Here is an 11908-nt window from a genome sequence, read left to right on the forward strand (position 1 = left end):
ATATAGTCATATCACTGAAAGAGAAAGTCATAATCAGGAATACTCGGAGCAAATTTCCCCTCCAACCATTGTCAATGTGCTGAGAGCCTTTGATGAGAATGAGAATGTTGATAGGAATTCAGCTGTGGAAAAAAAACAGAAGCAGGATGTGACTCCATTCCTGATCCCTTTTCCAAACTGCTAGACTCCACCATCAATCTATACAAAGGGCTTTACAATCTTCTTAGCTCAGGGAAACAGAAAAATAAAAAAAATCTGTGTGATTAAAAAAAAACTGATTTACAGAACTGAGGTGTGAGTAATTGCCTTTCACAACACAGCTGTGTTTGACTAAGTGTAACATCAGGAAGTCCTGTAAAGTCAATGGGAATCAAGGTGAAAACTCTGGAGCCATCTCTCACATGAAGATGGCTGTGGTGATTAGGAGTCATTATCCAAGTCCTAGAACATCAATGCTTTGTTTGTGCCTTGAGGCAGTGTCCTTGGTATTATCTAGAATTGGTTCATCAATGACTTTCCTTCTATCATTATGTTGTAAATAGCTAATGACAGGTGCAGGTAGTTTCTCCTACCACTTCCTTATTTGTGAGTTCAGTATGAACCCATCTGGTTTTAATAAGCAGACTTACAGTGTTCTGTATAATGCTACTTTGTCTTTTCTGATTTTCGCCATCCAGGCGAGGTTGCCAAAGTGTACACTTTCACTCCTTTCAAAGACTATACTTCATTTTCTGAATCTGTGTTTTTTAGCTATCTTATGTTCTATACACAATTTACTTTCTTACCCATCAGCAGACTTAGCAAGCATCCCATTGGTAGCTTCATCCAAGTCAGATATAAATTGCAATTGTAAAATACTGGGGCTCCAGTGCCAAATTTCGTGGCACATTTGTTGATAGATTATCAAAATTGGTTGGTACATTAATTGGCCACTGTAAATTGTTCCTACTCATCTGATAAGAACATGAGGAGAATAAAAAATGGGATGTAGGCTTATTGCAAACGGTTCACTATGCCTATTTCAGTTTGGTATGTCTCGATGATCTTGTCCAGTGTCTTCTGGAAATCTAAGCATACTGCAGCCATTCGATACCTTCAACCATATTACAGGTTACTCCTCAATCAACTCCAATAAATGAGTCAAACTTGCCTTTCACAAAACCATGCTGACTTTGCTTAATTACCTTCTATTTGCCCAAGTGCTCTGCTACCACATCATAGTCCTGTCCTGGCAATGAGTTTCGGCCTGAATTGTCTACTGTTTATTCTTCTTCATAGATGCTGCCTGACTTACTGAGTTCCTCCAGCATTTTGCTTGTGCTACTCTGGTTAAATTTACTATTCTGTCATCCAATGAACCTTCTCTGAATCTTGGGAACTCTGGAAAATTAAAACTGCCCTCAATTGCCACTTCTTTTAAGGCCTTAGGTTGAAGTTCATCAACCCAAAGACTTGTCAGCCCACAACCCCAATATTTGTTTTTTAGTGATGGTAATTTTCCTCAGTTTCTCCTTCCCTTTATATTCCCAAATCAGAGCTCTTCTTGGGATGTTATCTGCACCCTCTATAAGAAAAACTGATTCAAAATGCTTGCTTAATTCACCGATTCTCACCATGTTTTGTTTCCCCAGACTAACTTTCTAAATTTCAACATTCACTTTGTTAATCACTCTTGATGCTTAATGGCATAACCTTTACTACATGAACACTCATGTTCTGGAGATTAACATTGCCTGAAAACACACTAGTTAAATAAGAAGTAATTAAAGGCTGGTTGGGTATCTTGCCCAATGAAATTCACCTCTTGATTCCCAAAAAATTCAGGAGTCCTTTGATTCCCTGCATAACAGATCATGTGCATGATGGAACAACTTCCATTTGCCTGAATAAATGCAGCTCCAGTAAGCATATTGCTTTAATACAAGAATGACACTATGTCATGACAAAGCTACTTGCTTGATTGGCATCTATCCACCATTTCAAACCCTCATTGTCCGTGGCTCCAGTGTGTAAATTATCCAAGGTGAACAGATGCAGGGATTTGACCCAAAATGTAGACAACTCCTTTACTTCCTCAGATATTACTCAACCCACTGAGTTTCTCCAGCATATTCCTTGTTACTTCACACTCCAGTGTTTGGCACTCGTGTGTTTATATTCCAAGCTTCAACCATCTTCTGAGAAAACTTCTTCAGATCACCTTAAACCTTTTACAACTCACCTTAAAACTATGTTCTGTTGGAAACATTTGTTTTTTTAAAATACTTTTTATAAGATGAATTAATGTAAGACTGAAGTTGTAGTTTATAAATTTGTACTTTTACTAAAGTTGTATTTTAATCATTTGTACTTTTTAACAAGCTCATGTATTTTTCACAAGTATGTGGTGGTTCATCCCCACTTACTGATAGTTAAACTAATAGTTTATCACCCTTCTCATTTTCATTGGCTCAGTATTAGCTCATTGTCGATGTGATGTAATTGATTGGTTTATTTTATCTAAGGAATTTTCTGTTGTCTGGAGTATAAAAGTGATGGATTTTTCAGTGGCGCCCTCTTCAAATCTTAGTCTCTTAATCTCTTTAAACTCTTTTACCTTCACCCCCTTCGCTGTTCATTCGTCTTGGCTTGGTTTCTCAAGTCCTTTTTTAGTTTACTTAGTATCTGTACATTTGTTTGTATTTTAAAATAAATGATAGTTAATAATTAAGACTTGACTCCTGGAAGAATCCTAAGGATCAGAACATAAACAGAGATCCAATAGCACAGCACTTTCATCATGGACTCTACTCACTGTCTATCCTACCAATACACCTCATCATTTAGAATACCTCAATCAGGTTCTCTCCCCCCACCAAACCCCTTCCCCCCAAGTCCACTTGGCTTATATCCCCTAAGAAAACAAGCCACAAATGTCATATAGCACAGAAACTCCCCCTTCAGCCCTTTGTGTTCTTACTGACAGCATTCTGTCCTTGATGTCCAAAATTCTTCTTTTCTGTTGGAATATTGTATCCACTTCTAGACATCTGTGCCTGAATAAAATGTTTACCAAGGATGAGGGAATCCAGTTATGTAAAAATTGGAGAAGTCGAAGATCTCCTTGTAACATAGAAGGACAAGCGGAAAGAAAAATGTCATAGTAGAAAGATGTGTCCAAAACCATGAAGGACTTTGATAAATTATGTAAGCAGAAACTGCTTTAGTGATAGACTGGTCAGCAAGACAGAAGACAAAGATCCAATGTGATAGATGAAACAGCGAGAGAAAATATATGAAGAGAATTACTTTAATGTGCTTTGGGGAAGGCTTGCCGAAATGTGTGGTGGAAGTAGATTCAATTTAAACTTTCAAGATGAAATGTAATCAATAAAAAGGACACTTTGCAATTGTGGGTATTTTCTGCAGGGTAACCATCAAAAGAAGTCATCGCGCACTCAAAAGTGAGATCATTTCACTCCAGCCACGACACTGTTCTAAGGCTGAACACGATTGGGTTTGAATTATGAGCAGTGTATTAAATGGCATTGACATTCTCTTTTATTCCGTGAGCCACTTTATCACATTGAAATCTAACATTAGAGTAAATTTTTAAATTATACCTAATAAAACAGTAAAAGCTCCAGAGATCAAGATATCTAAAGTGGTTAAAGAAGGCTGAGGAACAGTTATAGGATAACCTTAAGTCAGTGGACTGAGCCATGTTCAAGAACTGATCTGAGGACCTGGGTGACCACATCAACGTTACAGACTTTATTAAAACAGCTGTGGATGAGTGTGTCCATCGAAATTGTTCAGGATTTTTCCCAATCAGATGCCCTGGATGAACAATGAAGTCCATAACCTGCTTAGAGCTAAATGAGAGGTATTCAAGTCTGGAGATCACGAATGCTACCAAAGGTGCAGGTATGACCTCCAGAAGGCCATCTCTCGGGTGAAGTGGAGATTCCAGAGGACACTGGAATCAAAAAGGGATGCTCGACAGATGTGGCAGGGTTTGAATGCCATAACCTCCAACAATCCAAGGAAAGCATCCAGTCCAGATGGAGTACCTGGCTGAGTACTGAAGACGTGTGCCGACCAACTGGCCGGTGTACTCACAGAAATCTCCAGCCTCTCGCTCCACCAGTATAGTACCCACCTGCTTTACTCGCATTACACCAATGACTATGTGCCCTAAGTACAGCTCCAACACCATATACAAGTTTGCTAATGATACCACTGTTGTGGCTGTATCAAAGGGGGTGATGAATCAGCATACAGGAGGGAGATTGAAAACTTGGCTGAGTTGTGTAACAACAATAACCTCTCACTCAATGTCAATAACAGAAATGAACTGATTGTAGACTTCAGGAAAGGGAAACCAGAGGTCCACGTGCCAGTACTCATAGGAGGATCAGAGGTGGAGAGGGTCAGTAAATTTAAATTCCTGGGTGTCACTATCTCAGAGGACCTGCCCTGGACCCATCACACAAATATTATTGCAAAGAAAGCACAACAACACTTCTACTTCCTCAGAAGTCTGCGGAGATTCGGCATGTCATCAAAATCCTTGGCAAACTTCTATAGATGTGTGGTGGAAAATGTGCTGACTGGCTGCATTACGGCCTGGTATGGGAACAACAATGCCTTTTAGTGGAAAATCCTACAAAAGGTAGAGAATCCGGCCCAGTACATCACGGGAAAAACCCTCCCAACCGTTGAGCACATCTACATGAAACATTGCTGTAGAAAAGCAGCATTCATTATCAAAGATTCTCATCAGCCAGGCCATGTTCTTTTCTTGCTGTTGTCATCAGGTAGAAACCACAGGTGCCTCAGGACTCACACCAACAGGTTCAAGAATAGTTACTACCCCTCAACCATCAGGCTCTTGAACAAAAGGGTATAACAGCACTCATTTACGGACTCTGTTATATTGTTATTTCCTACTTGTTATTTATTGTATTTATTTATTATCTGTATTTGCACAGTTTGTTTACCATTTACAGTTCCTGATGTTTACAGTTTATAGTTATTGTTCTATAGATTTGCTAAGAATGTGAGCAGATAAAAAATCTCAGGGTCGTATGTAGTGGCACCTATGTTGTTTGGTAATAAATTTTACTTTGAACTTTGAAAAGCTACCAAATCTACTCAAACATCCCACATTTTTAAAAATTTGTAATGCTCCTAACTTGAAGAAGTGATTAGCATTCTTGATTACCCTTATCAGCCGCATTAACCATTTCTGAAATACCGGAAATTGGAGAATTCAATGTTCATACCACCAGGCTGGAGGCTACCCAGACGGTAGATGAGGTGTTGCTCTTCCAACCTGAGTTTGGCCTCATCATGGCAGTAAAGGAGGCCATGTATGGACATATCTTTCCTCTGATTTGTTTTCCACCTGGCACCTCTAGGCCCTTCCCCTTCCCCCTCCCCTATCTCTATTACTGGGCTTCAGCCCTCTCTTCCCCCCCATTCCTGATGAAGGGTCTCGGCCCGAAACGTTGGCTACTCTTTTCTCATGGATGCTGCCTGGCCTGCTGAGTTCTTCCAGCGTTGTGTATGTATTCTTTGATCCACAGCATCTGCAGTTGTATTTTTGTTATTTGGGGCTGAAGGGCCTGTTCCTGTATTGCACTATATTCAATTGATTTTCTTTTATGTATTCTGCTAATTACATCCTCAACCAAATTCAATAAATTTGTCAAAAACAATTTCCTTTTCATAAAACTATGCTGACTGCGCTTACGATTTTCTAAAATGCCCTCGGTCCCCTTGCATGTTAATAGATATGGCATTTTCCCTAATGACAGATACAAGAGTGACTGGCCCGTAGTTCCTCATTTGTTTATTGAATTGGAGTATTATCATTTGTGGTTTTCCAATTAGCTGATTTTTTTTCTATAATTTAAGGCATTGTGAAGAGTCACAATCAATCCATTCATTGTTGGTTGTTAACGCAAACAATGCATTTCACTGTATGTTTCGATGTGGATGTGCCAAATAAACTTGAATCTTGAATTTCTGCACCGACCTCTTAGGACCTCAGGACACAGGCCATCTGGTCCAGGAGATTTATCAATCTTTTGTCTCGTTCCTTCTCGGCACTACTTCTCTGGATTTTGTACTTTCATTAGGATGCTTTTAATGTCTCCTACTGATAGAAAAAAATGTCTGATGTCTGCCATTTCCTAATTTCCCATCATTAGTTTCTCAATTCCCATCCTTTTAAATGTTCTCCATAGCTACTCTTTCTTCTTTTGGTCTTTAAATAGTTGTGAGAGACAATGTTCTCATTTCACATTATTCTCCTTTATGTGTTTTTAACCACATAAGACCATATGGCCACATGACCATAAGACATAGGTGCAGAATTAGGCCAATTGGCCAATTAAGACTGCTCTGTCATTCCATCAAGGCTGAATTATTTTCCCTCTCAGCCCCATTCTCCTGCCTTCTCCCTGTAACCTTCAACACCTTTACTAATCCAAAGCCTTTCAAACTCCACTTTAAATATACCCAGTGACTTGGCCTCCACAGCTATTTGTGGCAGTGAATTCCGCAGATTCACCACACTTTGACTAAAGATATTCCTCCTCATCTCTGTTCTAAAGGGATGTCCTTGTTTTCTGAGGCTAGACTCCCTCACTATAGGAAACATCCTCTTTGTTGTGACTGTGATCGAAGTCACCAGAGAGACAATGAAGCTGTGGACACAGAAGTCTTTACTCATGACAACAAGCTGGCATTTTCCTGGAGACCCTCTCTGTATAGTTTCATAAACTCGACGTCACATTTTTATATCGTTCAGATCAAAGGTAACAATGGGTGATTCAATACAATTTCAACAGTTACAATCACATTGTTTGCTTCAATATTTTGCGTTGACAATGCTACCATTGAATTAGATATCTTCAGTCGGAGTCACCTCTGAATGTTCAAACACCTTTGCTGGGACAGAGTAATTCGCACAGAAAGTCTACGGGCTTCTGGGGACAAAGATCCCAGACACTCAAAATTAATGCTGTCAGGGCTAACTCTGAGTACACAAATATCCTGAGTACGCAAATGTTCCAACTACTGCTAGATCAGCTATTTGATGCATGTAGAGATCGCTTGGTCTACAAGCTTCCTTGAACTTGTTTATAATGATGCAAATAACTTAGACGTGTTGCCTGGTTCGATGCAGGCCAACTAACAACACTCCACTGTCCTACACCTGGCCGATGCATTTGAGAATAGCTTTCACTTTGCACATTTCCTACCAGCAAGCCTCATGCTGTCTGCCAGCCTGTGCTCCTCAGACTGTATTTTTATTTGCAAAGGTGTCCTTTTTAACTTGCAATTTACTGCTTACATTTTACAATGTACTGTACATTAAGAACTGAAGACTGGTTTTTGTTTGAATTAATCTATGCTGTATTCACATAACTCCAAAATACTCCCAACTACTCTCCACATCCACTCTAACTAGGCCTTTCAACATTCAATAGGTTTCAATGAGATCCCACCTCATTCTTCCAAAGTTCAGCAAGTAAAGGCCCAGAATAATCAAACTCGCCTCATATGTTAACCCTATCATTCCCAGGATCATTCTTTGAACCCTCTCCAATGCCAGCACATCCTTTCTTAGATAAGGGATTCAAAACTGCTCTCAATACTCCAAGTGCGGTCTGACCAATACCTTATAAAGCCTCAGTATCACATCATTGCTTTTATATTCTAATCATCTTGAAATTAATGCTAACATTGCAACTATTTCCCTTGAAGATGCCATATAAGAACATAGAACATAGAAATCTACAGCACATTACAGGCCCTTCGGCCCGCAATATTGTGCCGACCATGTAACCTACTGTAGAAGCAGCCTAGAATTTCCCTAGCATATAGCCTTCTATTTGCCTTCCATTTTTCTAAGCTCCATGTACCTATCTAAGAGGCTCTTAAAAGACCTATTGTATCTGCTTCTACCACCGCTGCTGGCAGGGCATTCCACACACCAACCACTCTGTGTGAAAAAGATACCTCTCACATCCCCCTTGTACCTACTTCCAAGCATCTTAAAACTATGCCTCTTTGTGTTAGCCATTTCAGCCCTGGGGGGAAGCCTCTGGCTATCCACACGATCAATGCCTCTCATCATCTTATACACCTCTATCAAGCCAACTCTCATACTCCGTCACTCCAAGGACAAAAGGTGAAGTTCACTCAACCTATTCTCATAAGGCATGCTCCCCAATCCAGACAATATCCTTGTAAATTTCCTCTGCACTTTTACTATGGTTTCCACATTCTTTCTGTAGTGAGGCGACCAGAACTGAACACAGTACTCCAAGTGGGGTCTGTTCAAGGTCTTATATAGCTGTAACATTACTTCACAGATCTTGAAATCAATCCCATGGTTAATGAATGCCAACACACCATGCACTTTCTCAACAACACTGTCAACCTGCACAGCAGCTTTGAGTGTCCTATCAACACAGACCCCAAGATCACTCTGATCCTCCACACTGCCAAGAGTCTTACCATTAATATTTTATTCTCTCTTCAAATTTGACCTACCAAAATGAACCACTTCACACTTAACTGGGTTGAAGTCCATCTGCCACTTCTCAGCCCAGTTCTGTATCCTATTGATGTCCTCTGTAACCTCTGACAACCGTCCAGACTATTCACCTTTGTGTCATCAGCAAACTTACTAACCCACCATTCAACTTCTGCATCCAGGTCACTTATAAAAATCACAAAGAGGAGGGGATCCCAGAACAGATCCCTGCGGAACACCATTGGTCACCGACCTCCATGTAGAATACGAACCATCTACAACCACCCTTTGCCTTGTGGTTAAGCCAATTCTGAATCCACAAAGCAAGGTTTCCATGGATCCCATTCCTCCTTACTTTCTGAAGAGGCTTTGCATGGGGAACCTTATCAAATGCCTTACTGAAATCCATATACACTACATCCACTGCTCTACCTTCATCAATGTGTTTTGTTACATCCTCAGATAATTCAATCAGAATCATAAGGCACGACCTGCCCTTGACAAAGCCATGCTGACTATCGCTAATCAAATTATGTCTCCCCAAATGCTCATAAATCCTGCCTCTCAGGATCTTCTCCAACAACTTACCCACCACTGAAGTCAGACTCACTAGTCTGTAATTTCCTGAGTTATCACTACTCCCTTTCTTGAACAAAGAAACAATATGTGCAACTCTCCAATCCTCTGGTACTTCTCCCATCCCTATTGATGACACAAAGATCATTGCAAGAGGCTCAGCAATCTTCTCCCTTGATTCCCAGAATAGCCTGGAGTATACCTCACCCAGTCCCAGTGACTTATCTAGCTTAATGCTTTTCAAAAGTTCCAGTACATCCTCTTTCTTAATGTCTATATGTTCAAGCATTTCAGTCCATTGTAAGTCATCCCCACAATGCCAAGGTCTTTTACCCTGGTGAATACTGAAGCAAAGTATTCATTAAGTACCTCCACTACCTCCTCTGACTCCGTGCACATGTTTCCACTATCGCACCTGATTGGTCCCATTCTCACATGGTTCATCCTCTTGCTCTTCTCGTACTTGTAGAATGCCTTGGGGTTTTCCTTAATCCTGCTCACCAAGGCCTTCTCATGGCCCTTTCTGGCTCTCCTAATTCCATTCTTAGGCTCGTCCTAGCAACCTTGTAATTTTCTAGAGCTCCAACAGTACCTAGTTTCTTGAACCTTTCGTAAGCATGTCTTCTTAACTAGATTTTCTATATACTTTGTATACCATGGTTCTTTAACTCTACCATCCTTCCCCTGCCTCAATGGAACATACCTATGCAGAACTCCATGCAACTGTTCTCTGAACATTTGCCACATTTCTGCCGTATATTTCCCTGAGAACATCTGTTCCCAATTTATGCTCCCAAGTTCCTGCCTAATAGCATCATATTTCCCCCCTACATCAATTAAATGTTTCCCAATTTGTCTGCTCCTATCCCTCTCCAGTGCTATGGTGAAGGAGATAGAGTTGTGGTCAGTACCTCCAAAATGCTGTCCCACCGAGAGATCTGACACCTGACCAGGTTTATTTCCCAATACCAGATCAAGTACAGCCTATCGTCTAGTTGGCTCATCTACATATTGTGTCAGGAAACTTTCCTGAACTCCCGTAACAAACTCCAACCCATCTAAAATCTTTGCACTCAGGAGATGCCAATCAATATTAGGAAAGTTAAAATCTCCCATCACAACAACCCTATTATTATTGCTCCGTACCAGAATCTGCCTCCCTACCTGTACCCCGATATCCCTGTTACTATTGGGGCATCTATGAAAAACACCCAGTAGAGTTATTGCCCCTTTCCTGTTTCTGACTTCTACCCACACTGACTCAGTATACCATCCCTCCATGACTTCCTCCTTTTCTGCATCTGTGACATTATCCCTAATTAGCAATGCCACGCCCCCACCTCTTTTGCCTCCATCTCTGTTCTTTTTGAAACATCTAAAGCCTGGCACACTCAGCAGCCATTCCTGCCCCTGAGACATCCAAGTCTCTGTAATGGCCACAAAGTCATAGTTCCACGTATTGATCCACAGTCTAAGTTCATCCGGCTTGTTTGTGATACTCCTTGCATTAAAATAGACACATCTCAAACCACCAGGCTGAGTACATCTTTTCTCTAACATCTGCCTATCCTTCCTCACAAACTCCCTACAAGCTGTCTCTACTTGTGCTCCAACCTCCCCATCCTCTACCTCTTCACTTCATTTCCCACCCCACTGCATATCTAGTTTAAAACCTCCCCAATGGCATTAGCAAACCTCCCCACCAGGATATTGATCCCCCTTGGATTCAAATGCAACCCATCCTTTTTGTACAAGTCACACTTGCCCCAGAAAAGATCCCAATGATCCAAAAATCTGAATCCCTGTCCCCTGCTCCAATCTTTCAGCCACGCTTTATCCTCCACCTCATCCTACTCCTATACTCACTGTCACGTAGCACAGGCAGTAATCCTGAGATTACTACCTTTGAGGTCCTGCTTCTCAGCTTCCTTCCTCACTCTCTGTAGTCCACTTACAGAAACTCCACCCTTTTTCTACATACATCGTTCGTACCAATATGTACCACAATTTCTGGCTGCTTACCCTCCCATTTCAGGATATTGTGGACATGCTCAGAAACATCACAAACCCTGACACCTGGAAAGCAAACTACTATCCTTGTTTCTTCTTCACACCCACAGAATTGCCTATCTGTCCTCCTAACTATAGAGTCCCCTATTACCGCTGCCATCCTCTTCCATTCCCTACCCTTCTGAGCCATTCAGTGCCAGAGGCATGGCCACTGTTGTTTCCCCCAAGTAGGCCCCCCCAGCGGCACTCAAAATGGAGTACGGTACTTATTGTTAAGGGGGACAACCAGAGGGGTGCTCTCCGCTACCTGACACCCTCCCTTCCCTCTCCTGATGTTTACCCACTTATGTGCTGATGAAAGGAATGCTCGATGTCTTATAATTCTTAGCATCTTAACAATGAACTCCAACATCTTCCAGACCACTGAAGCCAGGCTAACTGCCCTATAGTTTCCTGCCTTTTGCCTCCCTCCCTTCTTAAAGAATGAAATGACCTTTGCAATTTTCCAGTCCCGAGACCTATTCCAGAATCTTGTGATTCTTGAAAGATCATTACTGATGCCTCCACAATCTCTTTAGCTGCTTCTTGCAGAACCCTGGAGTGAAGACCATCTGGTCCAGGTGACTTATCTACCTTCAAGCATTTCAGCTTCCCAAGCACCTTCTCCTTAGTTATAGCAACTACACTCACTCCTGCCCCCTGACATTCTTGAATTTTTGGCATACTGCTGGTGTCTTCCACAATGAAACTGACACAAAATACTTATTAAGTCTGTCCACTATTTTTTTG

This window comes from Hemitrygon akajei, chromosome 2 (genome assembly GCF_048418815.1).
Source record: "Hemitrygon akajei chromosome 2, sHemAka1.3, whole genome shotgun sequence".
Classification (NCBI taxonomy): Eukaryota; Metazoa; Chordata; class Chondrichthyes; order Myliobatiformes; family Dasyatidae; genus Hemitrygon; species Hemitrygon akajei.